Here is a 24,885-nt window from a genome sequence, read left to right on the forward strand (position 1 = left end):
TGGGCTTCTGGGCAGGCTGTCCACCAAGGCCCTTCCTTCAGCTGCCAGCTCCTAAAATCATCTCCTCTACTCTTGCCTCAGGCTTAGCAACCTGCTAACTTCATGACTCTCAGTCCCCAAATCAAATGTCTCTTCGCTAGAGAGGATACCTCCCTAACTACAGCCACATATTCATGATTTCTGCCCATCACAAGAACTTATTCCATCTCCCTCATAAACACTGTGTGTTTTAGAAAGTGTCTTATGAAGTTTTTTGTTTCTAATTTTCCATCTCTCTTCTGGAATGTAAAGTTCTTTAGACTCAAATCACCGTTTGGCCTCAATTTATCCCCAGTGCCTAGAGTTAAGCCATGCAATATGATTACCACCTTGAAATGGAGATAATAGGTAAGGATAAGGAACAGGTAACTCAAATACAAATTAATGACTTAATAAATCATCCTGCCACATTTCCAAAATGTTAATCTCTGCACCTGCTGATTCATTTTTCTCTTTTTGTGCTTCATCCAATAGTTTGAATTTTACTGATGACTGTTTGTTTCTAATGTATAATTTTTATTTTTCCCCAGTTTTTTTAGAATTAGTGTGTAAGAAAATGAAGACATAAGGACTCACCTTTATCACCCAGTCACAGCTGTAATTTGAATGTTGGGTGAAACTAGATCAGAACTAAAAGCCTAGTGCCTTTGCATGCATGTTCCTGTAACCATTTCCTCTGCACAGGTCCTTCGTTGCCAGTTTCATTCTGTTCTCCACAGGTGAAGCCATAAAATAATACCTCTACCTTCTGCTCCTTCTGGGGAGTACCAAGATGAAGAGGGCTTCAGGATTTGACTAATGAAGCTTGTGAGGATTCTTACACTAGGTAGACCACAAATCTTTAATGTTCTGTGAGCCTGAACACTGACGAAGAACAGTGTGCGGGAAGAAGACAGTGGTCACATTCAGAATGCTGACAGTGTAAACAGCACAGTGTCCTTTTCAGGATAGTCAAGTGTCCTTCAAGACACCTCCTTCTTTTGGGGGCCAGTGATAAAATGACAACATATCTGATAACGGGTTGTAAGAAATTGTTTCCTCAATTTTCTCTTCTTTTAAGGGTGGAAAGAAGGTGATGTGCTCATTTCTCTTTCACATGTTATGAAAACAACCCCCGAGGTGGATATCTGAAGGTTAGCTTGTCAGAGGGTGCTCCCTGGTGAATGGATAGTGCCATTGCTCCCCCTTAAAGGCTGAATAAAAAGAAGCATCGGCATGCTGGGAGTTACTAGGAGATTCCCTCTTGTCATTTCCTATCTCTCTCATAGGGGGAAGGATGACAACAATTAGGGACTTGATATACAGACTAAGAAAGATTCAAAAGAAATAAAAAAGAATCAGGCACAAATCCTCTGCTAGATTCTTTTGTACAAATCCATTTTGCCTGAAAAATCATACCTTAATATACATTCATATTCTATTTCTCCATCATCTATTTTGTTTTATTTTATTTTTACATTCACAAGAAGCCTGTTGCTACCAAATAAATGAGAAAATCAGTTAATGGCAACAGAACTGTACTGAAATCTCCCACAAGATGTTGGGAGAAGTTTCCTTAAAAGTGAATAATGCTCTACATACAAGGACTTTTTCAGAACTAGGTGCTAACAGTTGTAATGAATATTTCTTAATTTTTACGTAAGTTGGTTGATAGAGCTTTTCCGCTACCTTAAGTATCATCATCCCAATTTTACAGATGACATGGAAGCTCTGAGGAGTTAAACTGTTTTCCTCAGATCATGCAGCTGTAAAGAGCAAAACCAGATATGGAAAAAAAATTCTTTCCAAATTAAAAAAACAAAACAAAACGAGCTTTTGCTTTACCCTGACACATAGTCTCACCACCTGTTTTCTCCACACTCACTCATTCATTCATCCTTTCATTCATGTAACAAATGCATGTCAATGAGTGGATTTATTTTTCCATTCATCAGATATTAATTCAGAATCTCTTCTGTGACTGCGACCCCAGGTCAAGACTTCCCAGTGCCTTTGTCTCTTTCTTCTCTTTCAAATCTGTACACCCAATGTCTTGACAAATAACTGTAGATTCTTCCTGCACAACCTCTCCAAATATTTTTATTTTTATTTATTTATTTATTTATTGCTATTCATTCATCTCTCTCTTCATCCATTCTCCCATGGTTTGGAGGATGTATTCTGCACCACCAAGTGTAACAGGGACTGGAGCTGCAGAAAGACTCAAGCTATTCGCCTCAACAGCTGACAGAATGAATGTGGAAAAACCAATCCTTCAAAATCTTTACAACTTCTTTCACCTGATCTTCTATTCCAGTTTTCCCATTTCCAAGCTTTTGACCTTCAAAACTAAGGACCTTTTTCTACAATGTTACATTGATTATTTAAGCCATTTGTCTGGAGTTTTTCAATGACTTTTAACCTTCTGTAATGCTCTCCCCAACATAGGTACATGTGTCTAGGCTTTTCAATCACTACTTCCCTCCATGCGTATTTTACACACACACACACACACACACACACACACTTCACTTAAACAGGTATATTTCTTCACACAGGAATCCTACATCCATGCCAGTTTTCTTCACCCTGTGTTCAATCCTCAACAGCATCTCTCAATGGACATTTTTTGATTCCTTTACTCTGAAATGATCTTGCCTCTCATTCTTCATTGCCGCTCCCTCCCTTCCTCCCTTCCTTTTTCTGTTCTCCAAGGTAGTGTTGTTATGTAACTTGTACATGACACACCTTAGCAACAATGGAACACACATCTCAGATGTAAGAAACAGAAGCGCTCCCCCAGGAGTTTCCGTAGTGTAGCGGCCAGCACGCTGGCCTTCTGCCCAAGAAGTCCACGATTCGAAAATAGCACGAGCTTTTTGCCTTCCAGAAATAGCCACCACCACCACCACCACCCGGTTCCCACCTCCTCCTAAGAGGTCCCAGCTACGAGGAACAAGTGGTAATCCCCACCCCCTTCCTTAAATAAAATCATTTAACCATCCTGGGATATCTGTACCACATTAGCTGGACAGTTCTCGGTGGGTCCTCCTAAGCTGAGACATTCTTCTGTTCCGGAGTATCTGAAACTTGAAAAGTTGGCGGCGCCAGTGTTTTCCCATTGCGACTTTGTCCTTATTACCTTTTCTCCTCCGTCCTCCCAGACACCAGGTAGCCACTGCGCTCTTGCCCTGGGCAGTCAAGGAGAAGAGTCGCTCTCAGTTAAGCCCCGGTTTCAGTCTACAAATCTTAAACTACGAGCTAGTTTCGGTGTCCCACGAGGGCTAGAAAAAGCCGGCGTCAGCTGGGGAATTAGCTCAGGTGGTAGAGCGCTCGCTTAGCATGCGAGAGGTGGTGGGATCGATACCCACATTCTCCAAACTTTTTCGCTATTTGAATCTCGCCTCTCCAAGCGACAACCAGAACCCTTCAACCTCTTGGAAAAAACGAGAAAGTACACGCCGAACGCAGTAGTAATTTGGGCGCCAATGTCGTTCGTGACGTATGGGCACAAACAGTACATGGCTGCCCATGGCTCTACTGGCATTCGGCATAGTATAGACCTACCAATTTATAATTTGTTTTCTCTTTCTTCCAGGACTGCTGATACCAAGCGACATAACCAATTGCTCTTTCTCTCACTTTCCTCCTGCAGCTTGGTCCTAAAAGAGCCACAGTCCTGAGAAGTGCAGGGCACAGCTACCTGGGCAAATAAAGACCCCGCTTTCTGGTCAGGGGACTCAAACCGGGAGTCCCAAGTAACCGGAACCTACCGGGAAAGACATCGTGGAAAGCAAACCCAGGAAGTTGTTTGTGAACTCCCGGGCGTACCCACGAGCTGTGAACAAGTGGCTCCGGTCCTAAACGACTCACCTAAAAAGAACTTGAGAACTGAGCTAAGTGATGGCCCGCTTCCCAGGGCACACATTGGCCACATTCCGGAGACCTCCACACATTATATATTGTAAAGGCTTGAAAATGGTATCGACTTTGAAACCACAACACACAGAAGGCGGGTCCCTACTTGGAACTTGAACACAAGGCAGTCAAGTGCCTGCAAAAACAAAAATAGCAATAATTATCCCTAAGATTTCAGCGAGACACAGAGTATCATCACACAGTACAAAAATGTTCGGGTTACAATCCAAGATTTTTCAGCACGCGAGGAATAAGTGAAATCTTCATTCATTTGGGAAAGAGAATCCACGGAAAACAATACTGAGATGACACAGATGTTGGAATCATCTGACAAACACTTTAAAGCAGTTATTAGAACAATGCTCCAAAAATTAGGGGCCAACACCCTTGAAGTGAATGGAAAGTTAGAATGTCTTAGCAAATAACTGGAAGATGTAAACACGACTTTTAAACTTAAAAACTAAAAAATGCATTAACCGGAACTGTTGGAGGGGGGGAAAGACTTCACTGGATGGTCTCGCTTGCAGAATGGAGATGACTGAGGAAAAAGTCAGTGAACTTTAAAATAAAACAATAATACTTAGATAATCTGGATGACAGAAAGGGTTATCTTTTCAAATGAACACAGCCTTAGGGACAAATAGAAAAATAACAAAAATCTAATAGTCACATCATCATAATCCCAGAAGAAGAGGAGAAAGAGATCCTTGAGGGGAAAAAACTTTGAGGAATTCATGGCTGAAAACATACCAAATTTGTCAAAAGACATAAACCAGATTAAGTAAGTTCAGCAAACCTCAAGGAGGATAAACTCAAAAGAAATCAATACCCACACACATCACAATCCAACTACTGAAAACTAAGGGGAAAAATCATCAAAGCTGCCAAAGAAAATAAATGAGAAACTACAATTTGTATAATTGTGGCTTTCTCATCAGAAACCATAGGGGCCAGAAAAAAAATGTCATGACATTTATTAAATGCTGAAAGAAAAGACCTGTAAGTGCAGAATGCTTTGTATAGCAAAAATATATTTCAGACATAAAGATGAATAAATACATGATAATTTGAAGGTAAAGTGAGAGAATTCATTACTAACAGTACTGGTAGAAAAGAATTAGCAATTATTTGATAAGAAAAATGATACCAGAAGGAAACTTGGAACATCACCAGTGAAGGTGATGAACAATAGCAGAAGCAGGAAATATCTGGAGAAACATAACAGACTATTATTATTTTTTTGAGTTCTTTAAAGTATGTTTGATTTTTGAAAGCAAAAATTGTAACATTGACAGAGTTTACACTTTATCTAGAGGTACTACATAGATAACATAAAGGGGTTAGGGTAAAGGGACTTAATGGTTATGAAGTTTCTATATTGAACTTGAATAGTAAGAATACTGATTCCAAGTATACTGTGAAAAGTTATATATGTATGCGGTAATTCCTGAACCACTTGCTGATCATGTTTGTGTAAGCCAAAATAAGATAGGAAGAGGAACATAGAAGACTAAAAGACTAAGGGAGCAAACCATGAATAAATTATTAAATAGTAGATCTATTTAAAAATTTGTTAATAATAACATTAAATGTAAATGATCTAAACACATCAATTAAAAACCAGAGATTGTCAAAATTTATTAAAAATAAATATGCTGACTGTAAGCAACACTTTCAATATACTTACATATGAGATTAAAAGTTATATAAGTGGTTGAAAGTAAAGACTGGGGAAAGATACATCATGCAAGCATTAATCTATGAAAGTTGAGGTGGATATGTTAAAACCAGACAAAGTAGATCTCAAAGCAGAGAAAATCTCCAGGGATAAAGAGGGATGTTACATAATTACAGGTGTCAATTCACCAGAGAAATATTGTCCTAAATGTGTATGTGGAAACAGAGCTTTAAAACTTATAAACAAGAGTGGATAAATCTAGAAAAATAAAATAGAAAAATCCAGTTATAGTTGCAAATGTCGATGCTGCTCTCTCAGCAATTGATAGATCTAGTAGACACCAAATCAGCAAATATATTGAAGAACTGAACAACACAATCCACCAATAAATCTAATTGACTTTACTTTAAAAATTACAATTTTGGTAGAAAAATGTGCCAAAGACTGTGCAATGTCATATTATAACTAGGAAAATCAAGAATGGTCAGAGTGTAGAGAGTGACATTATTGAAACAGATATTTTTGAAAGAGTTATTTAGCAGTAAATGCCAGGGAAACTGAAAATGGTGAATTTGGAAGTCGATCATCCCTTGACCATGTTTATCCTGCCTTGTCTTGAGGTATGGAGTAGCATAATTCCTTTTCAATTACCTAAGCCTACTAGCACAGAACACCTGGCACAGAACACCTCCCCAGTGAATATGTACTGAATGAATAGAAAGGAATGCATAGATTCAAAAGAGTTATGCAAGAATAATATTCAGTATTTGGCAAGTCATTTGATGTAGTGTTTGAAGGAGGAGATTGAGTCAAAGTTGACTTGGAAGTCTAAGCACAAAAGGTAGGAAATGAGGAGGCTGGGAATTAAATATCTGGTGTATGAATGAATGGGCTGCTTATGCAGAAGAACAGGCAGAGACATCCTGAGATGGAGCAGAGAAGAAAAAAAACCCCTCACGTCTTGGAATCTAAGAAATAAATCTGCTTCTCAATTCAGGCTTTGCCACTTAGCAGCTCTGGGACTTTTTACTTAACTTATGGAAGCCTCCAGTACATCCGGGAAGTGCAGATTACAGCAAAACATTGCTGAAATTCAATTTAACTATATGTGAAGTAAACTCATTAGTATAATTACTGACCGGCAAGATTGTAAAACACACACACACACACACACACACACACAGAGGTTATTATTATAAGTTCTGTGGTGTTTGGGGTTTTTTTGTTTGTTTGTTTTGTTCTCTTTTCGTTTCTATTTTTTTGTAGAGGGAATGTCTCCAGTCATGTAGATGCAAGTGGATATAGAAAGTAAGACAGAGTAGTACGGACAAAAGACACATTAGAGGGTTATTTCTTGCCTCATTCATTCACGCGGTTGGTCAGACCAGTGAACTATTGTTAAGTGAGCACCTTCTATGTTTGTTTTCAGCAAAAGAGACCATGGAAGGTGGAAGGAAGAGTGACTAAGATCTGTGAGGGAGGGAAAAGCCAGGTCATTGGGCCACACGAGAGAAGAACAGCCAAAGACCGGTATGATTGTCCCTGGTCCCCCAGCCCGCACGGTCCTATCGTTAGGTGAATCCTGGACAGCCGTGGACTCCACTGGTCCTGGGTGTGGAGTCCCTCAGGTGTAGCTTTGGCTGATGTGGAGTAATTTCCAAGTGGCATTACTTATGTTCTGGGAAGGCTAGGAAGTGACCAAGCAGCCGTGCTACAGAAGAAGTGTCGATACCTGCATGGTAAGACATATGGGACTGTCGCCCTCTTAGCGCAGGCGGCAGCGCGTCAGTCTCATAATCTGAAGGTCCTGAGTTCGAACCTCAGAGAGGGCAGGCTTTTGAAGCTTTCCCCACACCCAATTAGGAAACAAACGCTGCGTCTTACCCGATAGTACGGAAATCATTTCCTTCTCTTGCTGCTTTTCAGCCTCCCGGTGCAAACATTTACATTACACCGCAAACTGCCAGCTGTCCGATGAAATTGGTCTTCCTCTCCGGCTCACACAGGAAGCGGGGGAAATTTCTAGTCCAACTTCATGCTCTCAACGGCACCCAGCCGAAATTAGCCGCGGCAAACTCCTTCATTCTCTTCATCATACAACCAATATTGATAGACCACTCGTCTTCTTAGGACACTGTTTGGGCAGCGATTCAGGAGGGAATACAATGCAAATATTCCCGCCCTCCTGAAATTGCATCCCACTTGGGAGGACCGGGGGAGAAACAGGAAGGAAACAAGAAAAATACCTAAGAAGTTGTGTGACCAAGTCGATTGTGAGGGAATCATTAGGCAATAAAGGTGTCGGGAGTGTCGAGCTGACACATTCAGCTTTCAGGGGAAGAGTCAGGGAGGTTGTCACCTGGGAGGCATCCTTTAGCCTCCTCTTCCTCCAGTCGTCTTGCTGGGGCTCTTGTGTCCAAAGTTTCTATTCTAACACTGTCATGAGAGTAATTTTTACCTGTCGAGGCAACTGGGAATATGAGAGATATTTGCAGGTGAGGCTACTTGGCTTGGTTGGAGAAACGATGGTACATGACTACTGGGGTGGTAAATCTTTCACGGTTCTTCTTTGCGTGCAAGAGGAACACTGTGGGTTTCTCAGGGTGGATTCACAGCACCTAGAGATGAGTCTGAGCAGTAGGAACTTCACAGTAAACATTAGCTACTTTTTGATTGCCTTCTCCCTGTGGAATGCTGGCCTCTCACATTGCGCTTTTGAGGAATGTTCTCACTAGGGGTTTGACTAGTGGATATGCAGATCGAAGTCAGAACCAGTGTTCTCTTCCTGGATAGTACAAACTTTCCTCGAAAGTTTCCCATAGTCCCTGGGTGAGGAAAGAATCCTTAATTAGCCTGAACAATTAGTGCTCTTTGGGAAAAGCAGAAAGCTTTGCCAAGGAACCCTATAATCTGAGAATATTGCAGGGTCTGGGTACAAAGATGAGTGCTCAGGAGGTCAAGATGGTTAAGCAGGCAATGTGATAAGACTGGATGGTCCATCATTGAGAAAAACAACCTGTAAGTTTGTGAGTTTCACACCACAATTTGAATGAACCACAGAGTTGATACTTATAGCCCTTAGGAAGGACAGGAAAAAAGGAAACATTTTTTTTTCTTCCCAGAATGGAAAAAAACCTTTTCCCATTATTTTAGAATAAATTTGCATAGATAAGTTGCATTTTTATTCAACATTGTGCTAAATGTTCTAACTATCTATTTTGCAGATGACATGATCACGTATATAGAAAATTCTAAGAAATCCACTAAAAATACTTAGATCTAATAAGTAAGTTCAGCGAGATTGCAGGCTAGATGAGTGATATAAATATATCAATTGTATGTCTCTATACTAGCAATGTACCATCTAAAAATAAAATTAAGAAAACAATTTTGTTTATTCTTTATTTAAAAGAATAAAATTCTTTGGAATATATTTACAAAAAATGTACAGCACTTATGTTCTCACAACTACATATAATTTTTAAAAGAAATAGAAGATTCAAAAATTTGGAAAACATGTCATGGTCAATACTCCCTAAAGTGATCTATACATTAATGCAATTCCTATAAAACTCCAGCTGGCATTTATTTATTTACTTACTTAAAATTGAGAAACTGATCCTGGAATTCATGTAAAAGTGCAAGGGATTTAGGGCAGCCAAAACAATCCTGAAAAAGAACAAAATTAGAGGATGTACATTTCCAAATTTAAAACTCATAAAAAACAAGTCATGATGACAATATGGTACTGGCATCAGAATAGATATATAGATCAATGGAATAGAATCAATAGCCCAGAAACAAACTTTTCCATTTATAGCCAATTGATTCTGAAAAGGCTGCCAACTCACTTCAATTTGGAAAGAATAGTCTTCAACAAATGATGCTGATACAATTGGAAATCCACATACAAAAAATGAAGTTGGACTCCTTCCTCACATTTCATACAAAAATTAACTGAAAATTGATTAACAATTTAAGTGTAAGAGCTAAAACTATATAACTTTAAGAGGAAAATATAGGAGCAAACCTTCTAAGAATAAAAGCTCTCTTTTTTCATGACATTTTGAAACCATCACAGTTGGCCCTCAGTATCTGTAGGGTCCACGTTCATGGATTCAACCAACTGCAGATCGAAAATATTATAAAAAAATGCATCTGTACTGAGCATGCACAGACGTTTTTCCTTGTCATTATTCCCTAAACAATACAGTATAACAACTACTTACCTAGCTTTTAAATTGTAGTAGGTATTATAAGTAATCTAGTCATGACTTGAAATATACAGGAGGATGTGCATAGGTTATATGCAAATACTATGCCATTTTATTTAAGAGCCTTGAACATCTGCGAATTTTAGTATCCAAGGGGGTCCTGAAGCCAATCCTCCATGGATACTGAGGAACAACTAACTATACATCGTTATATAATATTAATGTCATTTTTGCTCTTATCACTACAACTCAATTAGAGTTGTAGTTCAAGTTATTTCTATGATTGGTGGATCAGGAAGAATAGTTATAGCCACAAGCACATTACTGAGTAGAGAAATTCACTAAATAATTTTTCTTGTATTTCCTGGATGGGGATAGAATAAGATATAGCAGATACTATTTGCTATTTACCCAACAAAAATTTAGATTTATCATCATTCCTTCCATTCTCCTTTTCTAATATAGAAAGGACTTCATCCAGCACTTGAACGTTTTTCCACAACAATCTTCTGCAAAAGAGGTGGATTCCAACATCAGAGCCAAGAATTATATCTAATTGTTCTAATTCTCTTGCCAATGATTAGTTTAGGCAAGGGCACGTAACACAAATGTGGCCAATGAGATGCAAGAGTAAATCTTAGGGAGAGCATTTAGGAAATATTTTCCTCAATAGTGTAAATTCTCTCTCTCTCTCTCTCTCTCACACACACACACACACACACACTCATACATGGTTTGCACTTCTCTGCCTCTGGACTTTGCCTTGAGACTGTGAAACCAGGAGTTACTATAGGGAAGTAGCTGGAGTATAAGGTCCATGCGTTGAGGGTAGAGCCAGTGACTTAACCAACTCCGTAGCTTTTTCTCCCTATTTAATTATTGTTGGGTGCAAGCATAAATCCCATTTATTTTCAAGAGAAAATATCACTATTCTGTATATGTGTGTCTGCTCATAGCCAAAGACTTCATAAAGAGTAGTTTTGCAAACATTAATTCTAAATCATTCTGTTTTGAATTTTGAAAATTGCAAAACCAATCACTTTAACTGTGCAGAAAATAGAGTTTGAGATGTACTTGGCTCACTGTTTTATTCACTATAGATCAGTGGAGTGGAAATGCCCATCATTTAAGAGGGCTCTCTCCCATCTCTCAGCCTCAATGAAGTTCAACTTTCAGACTTTCCCTGACTTTGGATCTATTGAGCATGCTTCATCTTTCAGCACCATCCTGATTCTGGGGGGAGGTAGAGCCACTCTGAGCCTCAGTGATACATTCAGAGAAATGGGACCAATCACCATATATTATAGCCTACTGCTAGTCTGACCTAAATACACTATGTTGAGATAGTATGGATTCTACAGACCTGTGAAGTCCCTTTGAAGCAAAAGACACACTCTTTCCTTCCTGGGCTACATACATATCTCTCACTCTTCATTCATTCATGCAGACTTTTAAAAGTACTTAGCACTCACTAAACAATAAGCGTCCTTTCCCTAAAGAGCTTATAGTCTCATGAGGAAGATGGCCAAACAATAGATATTCACAACCTGGTAAAATGCCACAAAACAGATGTGTACCTGGATCTCTGGGAGTGCTAGGAGGAACACAAGTCAACCTCAGAAAACCGGGAGAGGTTTCAGGGAAGATGTCTCCCAGAAGATGGTTTTGTGTCTAACAAAGCATTTGGACAAGCATGGAGTAGGTGAAAGGCTCAGCGTTCTGTATGGGACATTTCTTTAAGTCCAGTGTCTCTAGAGTCAAGTGTAGAAATTGAAAAGAGAGGAAATGGAAATGAAGAATGGAGCAGAGGCAAGGGCTGGAGTTGTACTTGAGAGACCCTGCACATGCCAAGGACAACTCTGTGGGAAGTAAGCAGATGTATAGTTAGGAAAGCCTACGTTAGGAATTAGTCATGGCTGAGATTTAGACACCTTGGAAAATGTAAAAGGATGAAAAGCCCCCGCCCCCTATGTATTTCTGTGTTTTCACTTGTTTTTCATATTACTCCTGGGTTTCAATTTACTTCTGGAATGTCAGCTCTTTTCAGTATTTGCTCTTGCCAGGACAGTAAACAGCAAACACAAAACTACAGTAAACTGCACTGTATCCTGTCAAAACTACTGGCTACACATGAATTTACATTCTCGTTTTCTATTTTTTCTTCAGTCACAGAACTTGTGTTAACAGCTGTCTGAAGGGCATAAAAAAGAAAAAGAAGAAGCCCACCTGTGGCCCGTACGGGGATCGAACCCGCGACCTTGGCGTTATTAGCACCACGCTCTAACCAACTGAGGAACCGGCCATCATGCTGCAATAGTTTTCCTATTTCTCCCTAGATATTTAAAGGGGACTGTTATTCCAGTCACCAAAGAAAGTTTTCTGAAGTTTACTTTGTAGCTAGGAAGAAGCTATGATCTTCAGTAACTCGCTTATGACCCTCGATAATTTTGTTCTAGCTCAAAATTTTAGCTAAAATAAAATGCTGCAGAAGGAAAATCCAAATGTAACCTGCTTCGATGTTTCATGACGCAGTTTCCATGGCTACCTTATTTAAAATGCAACCCCACCACCCTCCACGCGTTCTCTGGCCCGCCTCTATTCCTCCTTTCTACTTTGCTTTCATAGCTCCTGAGCGACCCTCAGAGAAAATGACGGAAAACGGAATTACCATCACTTCCTCTCCATGGGCTGCCAAGGCAGATATAAGTAGCCCACCCAGGCTCCTCTGCCCGTGGTTTCTAGCACACAGTTCCCATTTTTCCCCAAAGTGAATATTTGATTCCTCCCCCGACCCCATTTATACCAAACTCGGGAAAGCGCTCCCATATTCTATTTGAAAGACACTTTAGATAAATGCGTTCCATTGCAGTCTTTGCTTTCGCATTTCATTTGTTCTTCTTTATGAAACGTGTTAAGTCGATTGACACTTTATGCACAGAAATACTCAATTTTGAAGCCTCGACTAATACCTTAGAGACAGATTCGCTGGGAGCTCCACTGATCGCTGAGTCTCACGAGGTTGATGTATTCTGTTCCAAAGAGAACTAATTTCTCTGCGTGTTTCTGCTTGGCTGGCCACTTCTCCAGTACATTCCTCGAGATTCATTTTCGGAAGTTCGTTGGGTTCCCGCTAACGGGGTCCGCAAAATACAGCGTCTGCAAAGTGGTTGAATTCCTAGGAACACCCACAGTACACAGGGACTAATATAATAAATAGCTCAGTAGATATATGTGGAATAATTGAATAAATTTAAAAAGTCTCAATTCACTGCCTTGCTTTATTACACAGTCAATAATAAATGATCTGCCTGGACCATTTTGCTAATGTTCTGTTTCTTCTGGATTTGGGACTAGACTTTCACATCTCTCCGATCCATCTTTTACGAGGCTGCCCTGACTTTTCGCCTCACTTTTGAGATTCTATCCACTGTCTCCTCTATGCAAATTGACCCTTATTAATCCTACTTCACGCTATATTGTTCCCTTCTTCAGCGCTTTGCATAGGCGGGAAATGCTATCGGTGAGGCAACTGGGTCTCCTCCTCCTGTGAGCTTAATAGTGGGCATAGCCTTGAACCGAAGTGAAAAGAAAAAAAAAAAGGTGGAGAAACAATGTTATTTTGCTATTTGTCCCTAAGACTGTGTTCATTTGAAACGATAACCTTTTCTCACTGTCGTTCAGAGTATCTAGATATTATTATTTTATTTTAAAGTTCACTGACTTTTTCCTCAGTCATCTCCATTCTGCAGCGAGACCATCCAATGAAGTCTTTCCCCCCCCCCCCAACAGTTCCGGTTAATGCATTTTTTAATTTTTAAGTTTAAAAGTCGTGTTTACATCTTCCAGTTATTTGCTAAGACATTCTAACTTTCCATTCACTTCAAGGGTGTTGGCCCCTAATTTTTGGAGCATTGTTCTAATAACTGTTTTAAAGTGTTTGTCAGATGATTCCAACATCTGTGTCATCTCAGTATTGTTTTCCGTGGATTCTCTTTCCCAAATGAATGAAGATTTCACTTGTTCCTCGCGTGCTGAATAATCTTGGATTGTAACCCGAACATTTTTGTACTGTGTGATGATACTCTGTGTCTCGCTGAAATCTTAGGGATAATATTGCTATTTTTGTTTTTGCAGGCACTTGACTGCCTTGTGTTCAAGTTCCAAGTAGGGACCCGCCTTCTGTGTGTTGTGGTTTCAAAGTCGATACCATTTTCAAGCCTTTACAATATATAATGTGTGGAGGTCTCCGGAATGTGGCCAATGTGTGCCCTGGGAAGCGGGCCATCACTTAGCTCAGTTCTCAAGTTCTTTTTAGGTGAGTCGTTTAGGACCGGAGCCACTTGTTCACAGCTCGTGGGTACGCCCGGGAGTTCACAAACAACTTCCTGGGTTTGCTTTCCACGATGTCTTTCCCGGTAGGTTCCGGTTTACTTGGGACTCCCGGTTTGAGTCCCCTGACCAGAAAGCGGGGGCTTTATTTGCCCAGGTAGCTGTGCTCTGTACTTCTCAGGACTGTGGCTCTTTTAGGACCAAGCTGCAGGAGGAAAGTGAGAGAAAGAGCAATTGGTTACGTCGCTTGGTATCAGCAGTCCTGGAAGAAAGAGAAAACAAATTATAAATTGGTAGATCTATACTATGCCGAATGCCAGTAGAGCCATGGGCAGCCTTGTACTGTTTGTGCCCATACGTCACGAACGACATTGGCGTCCAAATTACTACTGCGTTCGGTGTGTACTTTCTCGTTTTTTCCAAGAGGTTGAAGGGTTCTGGTTGTCGCTTGGAGAGGCGAGATTCAAATAGCGAAAAAGTTTGGAGAATGTGGGCATCGATCCCACTACCTCTCGCATGCTAAGCGAGCGCTCTACCACCTGAGCTAATTCCCCAGCTGACGCCGGCTTTTTCTAGCCCTCGTGGGACACCGAAACTAGCTCGTAGTTTAAGATTTGTAGACTGAAACCGGGGCTTAACTGAGAGCGACTCTTCTCCTTGACTGCCCAGGGCAAGAGCGCAGTGGCTACCTGGTGTCTGGGAGGACGGAGGAGAAAAGGTAATAAGGACAAAGTCGCAATGGGAAAACACTGGCGCCGCCAACTTTTCAAGTTTCAGATATTCCGGAACAGAAGAATGTCTCAGCTTAGCAGGACCCACCGAGAACTGTCCAGCTAATGTGGTACAGATATCCCAGGATGGTTAAATGATTTTATTTAAGGAAGGGGGTGGGGATTACCACTTGTTCCTCGTAGCTGGGACCACTTAGGAGGAGGTGGGAACCGGGTGGTGGTGGTGGTGGTGGCTATTTCTGGAAGGCAAAAAGCTCGTGCTATTTTCGAATCGTGGACTTCTTGGGCAGAAGGCCAGCGTGCTGGCCGCTACACTACGGAAACTCCTGGGGGAGCGCTTCTGTTTCTTAATCTGAGATGCGTGTTCCATTGTTGCTAAGGTGTGTCATGTACAAGTTACATAACAACACTACCTTGGAGAACAGAAAAAGGAAGGGAGGAAGGGAGGGAGGGGCAATAAAGAATGAGAGGCAAGATCATTTCAGAGTAAAGGAATCAAAAAGTGTCCATTGAGAGATGCTGTTGAGGATTGAACACAGGGTGAAGAAAACTGGCATGGATGTAGGATTCCTGTGTGAAGAAATATACCTGTTTAAGTGAAGTGTGTGTGTGTGTGTGTGTGTGTGTGTGTGTAAAATACGCATGGAGGGAAGTAGTGATTGAAAAGCCTAGACACTTGGAGCTATGTTGGGGAGAGCATTACAGAAGCTTAAAAGTCATTGAAAAACTCCAGACAAATGGCTTAAATAATCAATGTAACATTGTAGAAAAAGGTCCTTAGTTTTGAAGGTCAAAAGCTTGGAAATGGAAAACTGGAATAGAAGATCAGGTGAAAGAAGTTGTAAAGATTTTGAAGGATTGAGGTTTTTCCACATTCATTCTGTCAGCTGTTGAGGCGAATAGCTTGAGCTTTCTGCAGCTCCAGTCCCTGTTACACTTGGTGGTGCAGAATACATCCTCCACACCATGGGAGAATGGATGAAGAGAGAGATGAATGAATAGCAATAAATAAATAAATAAAAATAAAAATATTTGGAGAGGTTGTGCAGGAAGAATCTACAGTTATTTGTCAAGACATTGGGTGTACAGATTTGAAAGAGAAGAAAGAGACAAAGGCACTGGGAAGTCTTGACCTGGGGTCGCAGTCACAGAAGAGATTCTGAATTAATATCTGATGAATGGAAAAATAAATCCACTCATTGACATGCATTTGTTACATGAATGAAAGGATGAATGAATGAGTGAGTGTGGAGAAAACAGGTGGTGAGACTATGTGTCAGGGTAAAGCAAAAGCTTGTTTTGTTTTGTTTTGTTTTTTTTAATTTGGAAAGAATTTTTTTTTCCATATCTGGTTTTGCTCTTTATAGCTGCATGATCTGAGGAAAACAGTTTAACTCCTCAGAGCTTCCATGTCATCTGTAAAATTGGGATGATGATACTTAGGGTAGCGGAAAAGCTCTATCAACCAACTTACGTAAAAATTAAGAAATATTCATTACAACTGCTAGCACCTAGTGCTGAAAAGGTCCTTGTATGCAGAGCATTATTCACTTTTAAGGAAACTTCTCCCAGCATCTTATGGGAGATTTCAGTACAGTTCTGTAGCCATTAACTGATTTTCTCATTTATTTGGTAGCAACAGGCTTCTTGTGAATGTAAAACTAAAATAAAACAAAATAGATGATGGAGAAATAGAATATGAATGTATGTTAAAGTATAATTTTTCAGGCAAAATGGATTTGTACAAAAGAATCTAGCAGAGGATTTGTGCCTGATTCTTTTTTATTCCTTTTGAATCTTTCTTAGTCTGTATATCAAGTCCCTAATTGTTGTCATCCTTCCCCCTATGAGAGAGATAGGAAATGACAAGAGGGAATCTCCTAGTAACTCCCAGCATGCCGATGCTTCTTTTTATTCAGCCTTTAAGGGGGAGCAATGGCACTATCCATTCACCAGGGAGCACCCTCTGACAAGCTAACCTTCAGAAATCCACCTCGGGGGTTGTTTTCATAACACGTAAAAGAGAAATGAGCACATCACCGTCCTTCCAGCCTTAAAAGAAAAGAAAATTGAGAAAGCAATTTCTTACAACCCGTTATCAGATATGTTATCATTTTATCACTGGCCCCCAAAAGAAGGAGGTGTCTTGAAGGACACTTGACTATCCTGAAAAGGACACTGTGCTGTTTACACTGTCAGCATTCTGAATGTGACCACTGTCTTCCTCTCTCACACTGTTCTTCGTCAGTGTTCAGGCTCACAGAACATTAAAGATTTGTGGTCTACCTAGTGTAAGAATCCTCACAAGCTTCATTAGTCAAATCCTGAAGCCCTCTTCATCTTGGTACTCCCCAGAAGGAACAGAAAGTAGAGGTATTATTTTATGGCTTCACCTGTGGAGAACAGAATGAAACTGGCAATGAAGGACCTGTGCAGAGGAAATGGTTACAGGAACATGCATGCAAAGGCACTAGGCTTTTAGTTCTGATCTAGTTTCACCCAACATTCAAATTACAGCTGTGACTGGGTGATAAAGGTGAGTCCTTATGTCTTCATTTTATTATACACTAATTTTAAAAAAAACTGGGGAAAAATAAAAATTATACATTAGAAACAGTCATCAGTAAAATTCAAACTATTGGATGAAGCACAAAAAGAGAAAAATGAATCAGCAGGTGCAGAGATTAACATTTTGGAAATGTGGCAGGATGATTTATTAAGTCATTAATTTGTATTTGAGTTACCTGTTCCTTATCCTTACCTATTATCTCCATTTCAAGGTGGTAATCATATTGCATGGCTTAACTCTAGGCACTGGGGATAAATTGAGGCCAAACGGTGATTTGAGTCTAAAGAACCTTACATTCCAGAAGAGAGATGGAAAATTAGAAACAAAAAACTTCATAAGACACTTTCTAAAACACACAGTGTTTATGAGGGAGATGGAATAAGTTCTTGTGATGGGCAGAAATCATGAATATGTGGCTGTAGTTAGGGAGGTATCCTCTCTAGCAAAGAGACATTTGATTTGGGGACTGAGAGCCATGAAGTTAGCAGCTTGCTAAGCCTGAGTGAGGCAAGAGTAGAGGAGATGATTTTAGGAGCTGGCAGCTGAAGGAAGGGCCTTGGTGGACAGCCTGCCCAGAAGCCCAGTCAGCATAGAGCAACAGAGTCAAAATGCAAGATTTTTCTAATGCCAATTTAAGACCCTACACCACTGGCCTAAACAAATGTTGGGTTTGCCAAAGAACAAGCCATTCACAGGGTCCTTAAGAGCATCACCCAGAGGATTCTTGGCATCGAAACGGCTCAGGTAGAAGGAGAGAAAAGGTTGCCAGCAAAGGGCAAAATGCAAGCATCACCCCACTACTCCGCACAGCAGAATCATGACCCTCCTTCTCTTCTCTTCACATTTCTGGGTCTCATCAGGTTCTGATCAAAAATGGGGATGGCATACATTTCTAGTATTACTGCTGGGATTTTCCCCATGTTGTAATAGAATTTGAGCTGTTTCTGAAAAGAGAAAAACAATTTATCTCAGTTTCTACATGTGGGAATTAAAAACCACCTGATCTTTTCATAAATGTGCAGCCATTTCTGAAGGGTTTGGTCTGGACTGTCATTACAGGTACTGTGACAGTGGGGGTCCTTGACTCAACGGAGGGCAGAGCATCTCCAGCACGAGCCCAGGCAGAAACACAATGAAAAGCTACTGCTTCTGTCAGAAAATGTAGGGGAAAGGGAGACCTGTAGTATTTTTCCATGGAAATAATCTAGTTCTGGCACAGTTTCCCTTTCTTGAATTGCCAGAAGGGAAGTGAAAGGTCGTAGTAGGGTAGTAGGGTACATCTTTGGAATTGTGGGGTTGTCCCACAGGTCCTGTTTTCTTGCTTTAAAAATCGGTCTGGGATTGTTACTGAATTTTGGAATTATGGCCACACAGGTGGAAGAGGTAGGGCAGTCTCCAAGGGTCCCACATCTCTACCATGATCCCCTCCAAATATGGCCCCGTTCGCTGTATGGGGCTTGATCCTTCCCCTTAACTTACAGAGAAAGATAAGATTGGCATAGGCAGATACTAGGATCCTGAGATAGGATAAAGTAGAGGGAAGACAGGGGTGAATTTTAAGAGCCCATTGAAAACTGTGGAAAAGAGGGCTTTTACTCGGTGTTTAATTTAAGGAAAGAAGAAAAGGTAAACAACAAAAACACTAATGTTCTGGGAGTCAGAATTCCTTCCCATCCTACTCATTTATGTCAGACATAATGGGGAAGGGCTTTTCTCCAAGATGAAAGACCAATAAGTATCTTTCCTTCCTTTTCTTCCAGACATCAACAGACAAGAATTATGGTCCATATGCCATTCAAATGGAAAGGCAGATGGATTTCTGGGGATGAATTCTACTTTGAAAGGTGGATATGAAAACAAGATTGCTTTTCTCCACCAGAGATATTCTGGTCAGATTTGCTGCTTAACCCTCTTGACCTATCAAGAATACATATCTGTACTGAGCCCCTACCATATGCTGATATGATGCCCTTCTGTGGCAAGGCTTCCTGCTTTCACCATAGAGAATTCAATTTTTCAAGCCCATTTAGGGCTTTTTCTTCACACAAGGACTATGTGAAACGTTAGAGGGACGTCTGTACTAGCCAAAAAGAGAACCCTGGTGGGCTCTGACTTCAGTCAGTAAATCCGCTAGTCAAACCCCTAGTGAGCACCTATGGCACAAGCCTAGTGTGAGTGGCCCACATTCCACAGGGAAGCCAAAGCAGTAGCTAATGGAACTGCTCAGACTCATCTCTAGGTGCTGTGAATCCGCCCTGAGAATCCCACAGTCTTCATTTTCCATGTGAAGAAGAAACATGAAAGATTTACCATCCCAGTCCTCCTGTACCATCATTTATCCAACCGAGACACGTAGCCTCACATGTAAAAAGCTCTCATCTCCCCAGGTGCCTCGACAAGTAAAAATTACTCTCATGACAGTGTTAGAATAGAAACTTTGGACACAAGAGGCCCAGCAAGACGACTGGAGGAAGAGGAGGCTAAAGGATGCCTCCCAGGTGACAACCTCCCTGACTCTTCCCCTGAAAGCTGAATGTGTCAGCTCGACACTCCCGACACCTTTATTGCCTAATGATTCCCTCACAATCGACTTGGTCACACAACTTCTTAGGTATTTTTCTTGTTTCCTTCCTGTTTCTCCCCCGGTCCTCCCAAGTGGGATGCAATTTCAGGAGGGCGGGAATATTTGCATTGTATTCCCTCTTGAATCGCTGCCCAAACAGTGTCCTAAGATGAGTGGTCTAGCAATATTGGTTGTATGATGAAGAGAATGAAGAAGTTTGTTTCGGCTAATTTCGGCTGGGTGCCGTTGAGAGCATGAAGTTGGACTAGAAATTTCCCCCGCCTCCTGTGCGAGCCGAGAGGAAGACCAATTTCCTCGGACAGCTGGCAGTTTGCGGTGTAATGTAAATGTTTGCACCGGGAGGCTGAAAAGCAGCAAGAGAAGGAAATGATTTTCGTACTATCGGGTAAGACGCAGCGTTTGTTTCCTAATTGGGTGTGGGGGAGGCTTCAAAAGCCTGCCCTCTCTGAGGTTCGAACTCAGGACCTTCAGATTATGAGACTGACGCGCTGCCGACTGCGCTAAGAGGGCGACAGTGCCATATGTCTTACCATGCAGGTATCGACACTTCTTCTGTAGCACGGCTGCTTGGTCACTTCCTAGCCTTCCCAGAACATAAGTAATGCCACTTGGAAATTACTCCACATCAGCCAAAGCTACACCTGAGGGACTCCGCACCCAGGACCAGTGGAGTCCACGCCTGTCCAGGATTCACCTAACGATAGGACCGTGCGGGCTGGGGGACCAGGGACAATCATACCGGTCTTTGGCTGCTCTTTTCTCGTGTGGCCCAGTGACCTGGCTTTTCCCTCCCTCACAAATCTTAGTCACTCTTCCTTCCACTTTCCATGGTCTCTTTTTCTGAAAAGTAACATAGAAGGTGCTCGCTTAACAGTTCACTGGTCTGACCAACCGCGTGATTGAATGAGCCAAGAAAGTCCTGTAATATGTCTTTTGTCCATACTACTCTATGTTATTCTCTATCTCCATTTGCATCTACAAAAAAACAACAACAAAAAAAAACAAAAAACAAACAAAAAAAAAAAAACAAAACCCCACACACCACAAACGGGAACTTTTAATAATACTCGTGTTTGTGTGTGTTTGCTTACAATCTTGTGTGTCATTGATTATATATAGTAAGAGATTTACCTAGTTCCCCTGATAACAAAAGCAGATAAAGTCATTACAAAAAAAGAAAGCTATAGGGTGATATCCCTCATGAACACAAAGGCAAAAAATAATTTAAAATGTTAACGAATTGAATTCAGCATTACTTATATAATGCACCATGAATTTCGAAAGGTTGCCTCAGGAATGAAAAATTAGTTTATCATTGGAAAGCCAATCACATGTAATATGCCACATTAATATGATTTTTAAAAGTATATAATAATCTCATTAGATGCACAAAAAAATATTTGAACCCATTCACCACCCATTCATGATTTATTTAAAATTCCCAGTAAATGTTGAATACAAGAAAACTTCCTCCCATGAGTAATGGACATTTAAGAAATTTCTACAATTAACAACGTAGGTAATGGTAAGAAAAATAAGTGCATGCTTTTTAAGATTTGGAAAAATGCAAAATGTCCATTCTTACCATTTTTATTCCACATTTTCCTGGAAACCCTAGCTAGTGCAAAAAAAAAAAAAAAAGCGATGAATGCATAAATGAGTGAATGAATGGCATATGCATTTTCGGATAAGAAAATCATTTTTTTTTGCAAACAACATAATCAGGTATATAGAAAATTCTAATTAATTTACAAACATAAGCATTATAACTACAAGTAAATTTAGTTATGTCATAGGTTACAACAATATACAAAAATTAATTGTATTTCTATATACTAGCAACAAAACATGGAAAATTAAATTACCATTTTTAATAGAGTTAAAAGAAAGAAAATACTTAGAGATAAACTTGACAATGTGTACAATATTTGTACATAGACATCTACAAGAGATTGCTGAAACTAAAGAAAGCCCAAACAACTGGTGTCATTTGCCGTATTTGCAGATTGAAAAATTAAATATTATTAGGAGCAGTTTTTTCTCTGAATTGATCTGTAGATTCAATGAAGTCCCAATCAAATCATAGCAAGAGGTTTTTTAGAAACTGATAATTTTATTCTAAAGGACCTAGAATAACCAGAATAATTAGGAAAAATAAAAACAAAGTTAGAGGATTTACACCACATAATTTCAAGACTTCTTATAAAGCTACAGCAGTCAAAATTGTGTAGTATTATCTCAAGGATGCTTATATAGATTAATGGAACATATTAGAGAGTACAGAAATAGAACTATATATCTAGTCAATTGATTTGTGACAAATGTAAAATGTAATTTAATGGAAAAAAGGAAAGTTTATTTAACAAATGGTCTCAGGCAACTAAATATGGAAAAAATGATTCTCTACCCTTACCTCAAATCTTATACAAAAATTAAATCAAAATGCCTTATATACATAAAGTTTAACACTAAAATTATCAAATCTGCAAAATACAACAAGAAAATAAATCTGCACATATTTCATGTAGGCAAAGCTTTCCTATAAGAGACTCATAAAGCATAGGCCCTTAAAAAAAGATACATTGGACTTTATAAAATTTTAAAATATGTGTTCTCTGAAAAACAATATTAAGGAAATGAAAAGATAAGAAATAGACTTAAAAAAATTTTTTCTTATATTTTATATACACACATATTTATTGTATACAGACATAACTAAGGACTTGTATTGAGAATATGAAATTGAGGAATCTACACTCAATGATACAGTCATAAGGAAACTGGGAAAAAAACTTGAGCATACATTTCACAAAATAAGAGCATACATGACTAAAAGATACATTAAGAGATGTTCAGCAACATTAATCAGTACAAATATGCAAATTCAATCTAAGCGCAAATTAATACTACACATGAACTGGAATGGCTAACATTAAAATGACTGACAATATCAAGTGCTGACAGCATATGGAGTAACCGGAACTCTCACACATTGATAGTGGTCATGTAAATTTAAGGAACCAGTTTGGAAAAATATTTGGCAGTTTATTATAAAGGTAAACATATGCTTAATATATGACTTAGCAATTCTCCTTTTCACCCAAGTGAAATAAAATCATATGCTCACTAAAACCTTCTACATGAATTTTCATAGCAGGTTTATTAATACTAGCCAAATATCTATCAGCAGGTAAATGACTAATAAATTTTCTAGCATACTCATATAAGGGAATAGTAGTCAGCAATAAAAAAAACTGAACAACTAATACATGCAACAATATGAATAAATCTTCAGTACATGTTGAGTGAAAAAAACAGACACTAAATAGTACAAACTGCATGACATTGAAGAACAGACAAAACTCTACAACCAGCTGATCTTTGGCAAAGCAGACAACAATGAACCCTGGGGAAAAGAAGCCCCATTCAATAAATGGTGCAGGGAAAATTGGATAGCCACATGCAGAAGAATGAAACAGGACCCCTATCTCTCACCACTCACAAAAATTAATTCAAGATAGATAAAAGACTTAAATGTAAGGCATGAAACCATAAAAATTCTAGAAAGAAAATGTAGGGGAAACTCTTTTAGATATAAGCCTAGGGAAAGAACTTATGACTAAGACCCCAATGGCAATTACAGCAACAACAAAAATAAAGGGACTTGATTAAATTAAAAAGCTTCTGCACATCTAAGGAAATAATCAAGAGCAAATAGACAACCTACAGAATGGGAGAAAATATTCACAAACTATACATCCAATAAAGGGCTAATGTCCAGAATCTACAAAGAACTCAAACAAATCAGCAAGAAGAAAACAAATGACCCCATTAAGAAGTGGGCAAAAGGCATGAACAGAGGTTTTTCAAAAGAAGATAGACGAATCGACAACAAACACATGAGAAAATGCTCAACATCACTAATCATCAAGAAAATGCAAATTAAAACCACAGTGACATATCACCTTACTCCTGTTACAAAGACTTTTATTAAAAAGTCCAAAAACAATAGATGCTGGCATGGATGCAGAGAAAAAGGAATGCTTATACACTGTTGGTGGGACTACAAATTAGCACAACCTCTATGGAAAACAGTATGGAGATTTCTCAAAGAACTAGAAGTAGATCTACTATTTGATCCAGCAATCCCTGGATACCTACCCAAAGGAAAAGAAGTCATTTTATCAAAAAGACATCTGCACTTGAATGTTTATTGCAGTACAATTCACAATTGCAAAGATGTATAATCAATCCAAGTGTCCATCAGTTCATGCGTGCATTAACAAAATGTGGTATATGTATACCATGGAGTACTACACAGCCATAAAAGGATGAATTCATGTCTTTTGCAGCAATTTGGAAGGAATTGGAGACCATTATCCTAACTGAAGTATCTCAGGAATGGAAAAACAAACACCACATGTACTCTCTAATAAATTGGAACTAACCAATGGGTGCACATGTGCACAGAGGGAAGTAAAAGTCATTGGAAATCAAGCAGGGGGAAGAGGGGAGGAGGGGAGGGGCAAAAACCTACCTAACGGTGACAATCAACACCATTCGGGTGCTGGGCACACTTGTAGCCCTGAATCAAGCATTACAAAAGCTATCCATGTAACAAAAACATTTGTACTCCCTTAATATTTTGAAATTTAAAAAAAAACTAAAAAAAGAAAAAAAGAACAGACAAAACTCATTGACAGAAACCAGTTTAGTGGTTGCATGAAACTGTAGTAGAGGTGTGTGAGGGAGATTAATAGCAAAGGTCCCTGAGGAAACTATTTGAGATGAGGGATGTTTTGGGTTGAATTTGTCCCCCCAAAAAGATATGTTGAAGTCCTAAC

General features: G+C 39.6%; 5 non-coding genes across 5 annotated transcripts; 2 read left to right on the forward strand and 3 right to left on the reverse strand.

Annotated features, from left to right (window-relative positions):
- The first annotated feature begins 3,324 nt into the window (after positions 1 to 3,324).
- On the forward strand, positions 3,325 to 3,397 carry TRNAA-AGC (transfer RNA alanine (anticodon AGC)). Its single transcript has one exon. It is a non-coding gene; the product is annotated as a tRNA-Ala (tRNA).
- A 3,976-nt stretch (positions 3,398 to 7,373) lies between these two features.
- Positions 7,374 to 7,446, forward strand: TRNAM-CAU (transfer RNA methionine (anticodon CAU)). The gene has a single exon. It is a non-coding gene; the product is annotated as a tRNA-Met (tRNA).
- Positions 7,447 to 12,057: 4,611 nt separating this feature from the next.
- Positions 12,058 to 12,130, reverse strand: TRNAI-AAU (transfer RNA isoleucine (anticodon AAU)). Its single transcript has one exon. It is a non-coding gene; the product is annotated as a tRNA-Ile (tRNA).
- A 2,508-nt stretch (positions 12,131 to 14,638) lies between these two features.
- On the reverse strand, positions 14,639 to 14,711 carry TRNAA-AGC (transfer RNA alanine (anticodon AGC)). The gene has a single exon. It is a non-coding gene; the product is annotated as a tRNA-Ala (tRNA).
- Positions 14,712 to 20,478: 5,767 nt separating this feature from the next.
- On the reverse strand, positions 20,479 to 20,551 carry TRNAM-CAU (transfer RNA methionine (anticodon CAU)). The gene has a single exon. It is a non-coding gene; the product is annotated as a tRNA-Met (tRNA).
- Between the last annotated feature and the right edge of the window lie 4,334 nt (positions 20,552 to 24,885).

Source organism: Eulemur rufifrons, chromosome 18 (assembly GCF_041146395.1).
Source record: "Eulemur rufifrons isolate Redbay chromosome 18, OSU_ERuf_1, whole genome shotgun sequence".
Lineage (NCBI taxonomy): Eukaryota > Metazoa > Chordata > Mammalia > Primates > Lemuridae > Eulemur > Eulemur rufifrons.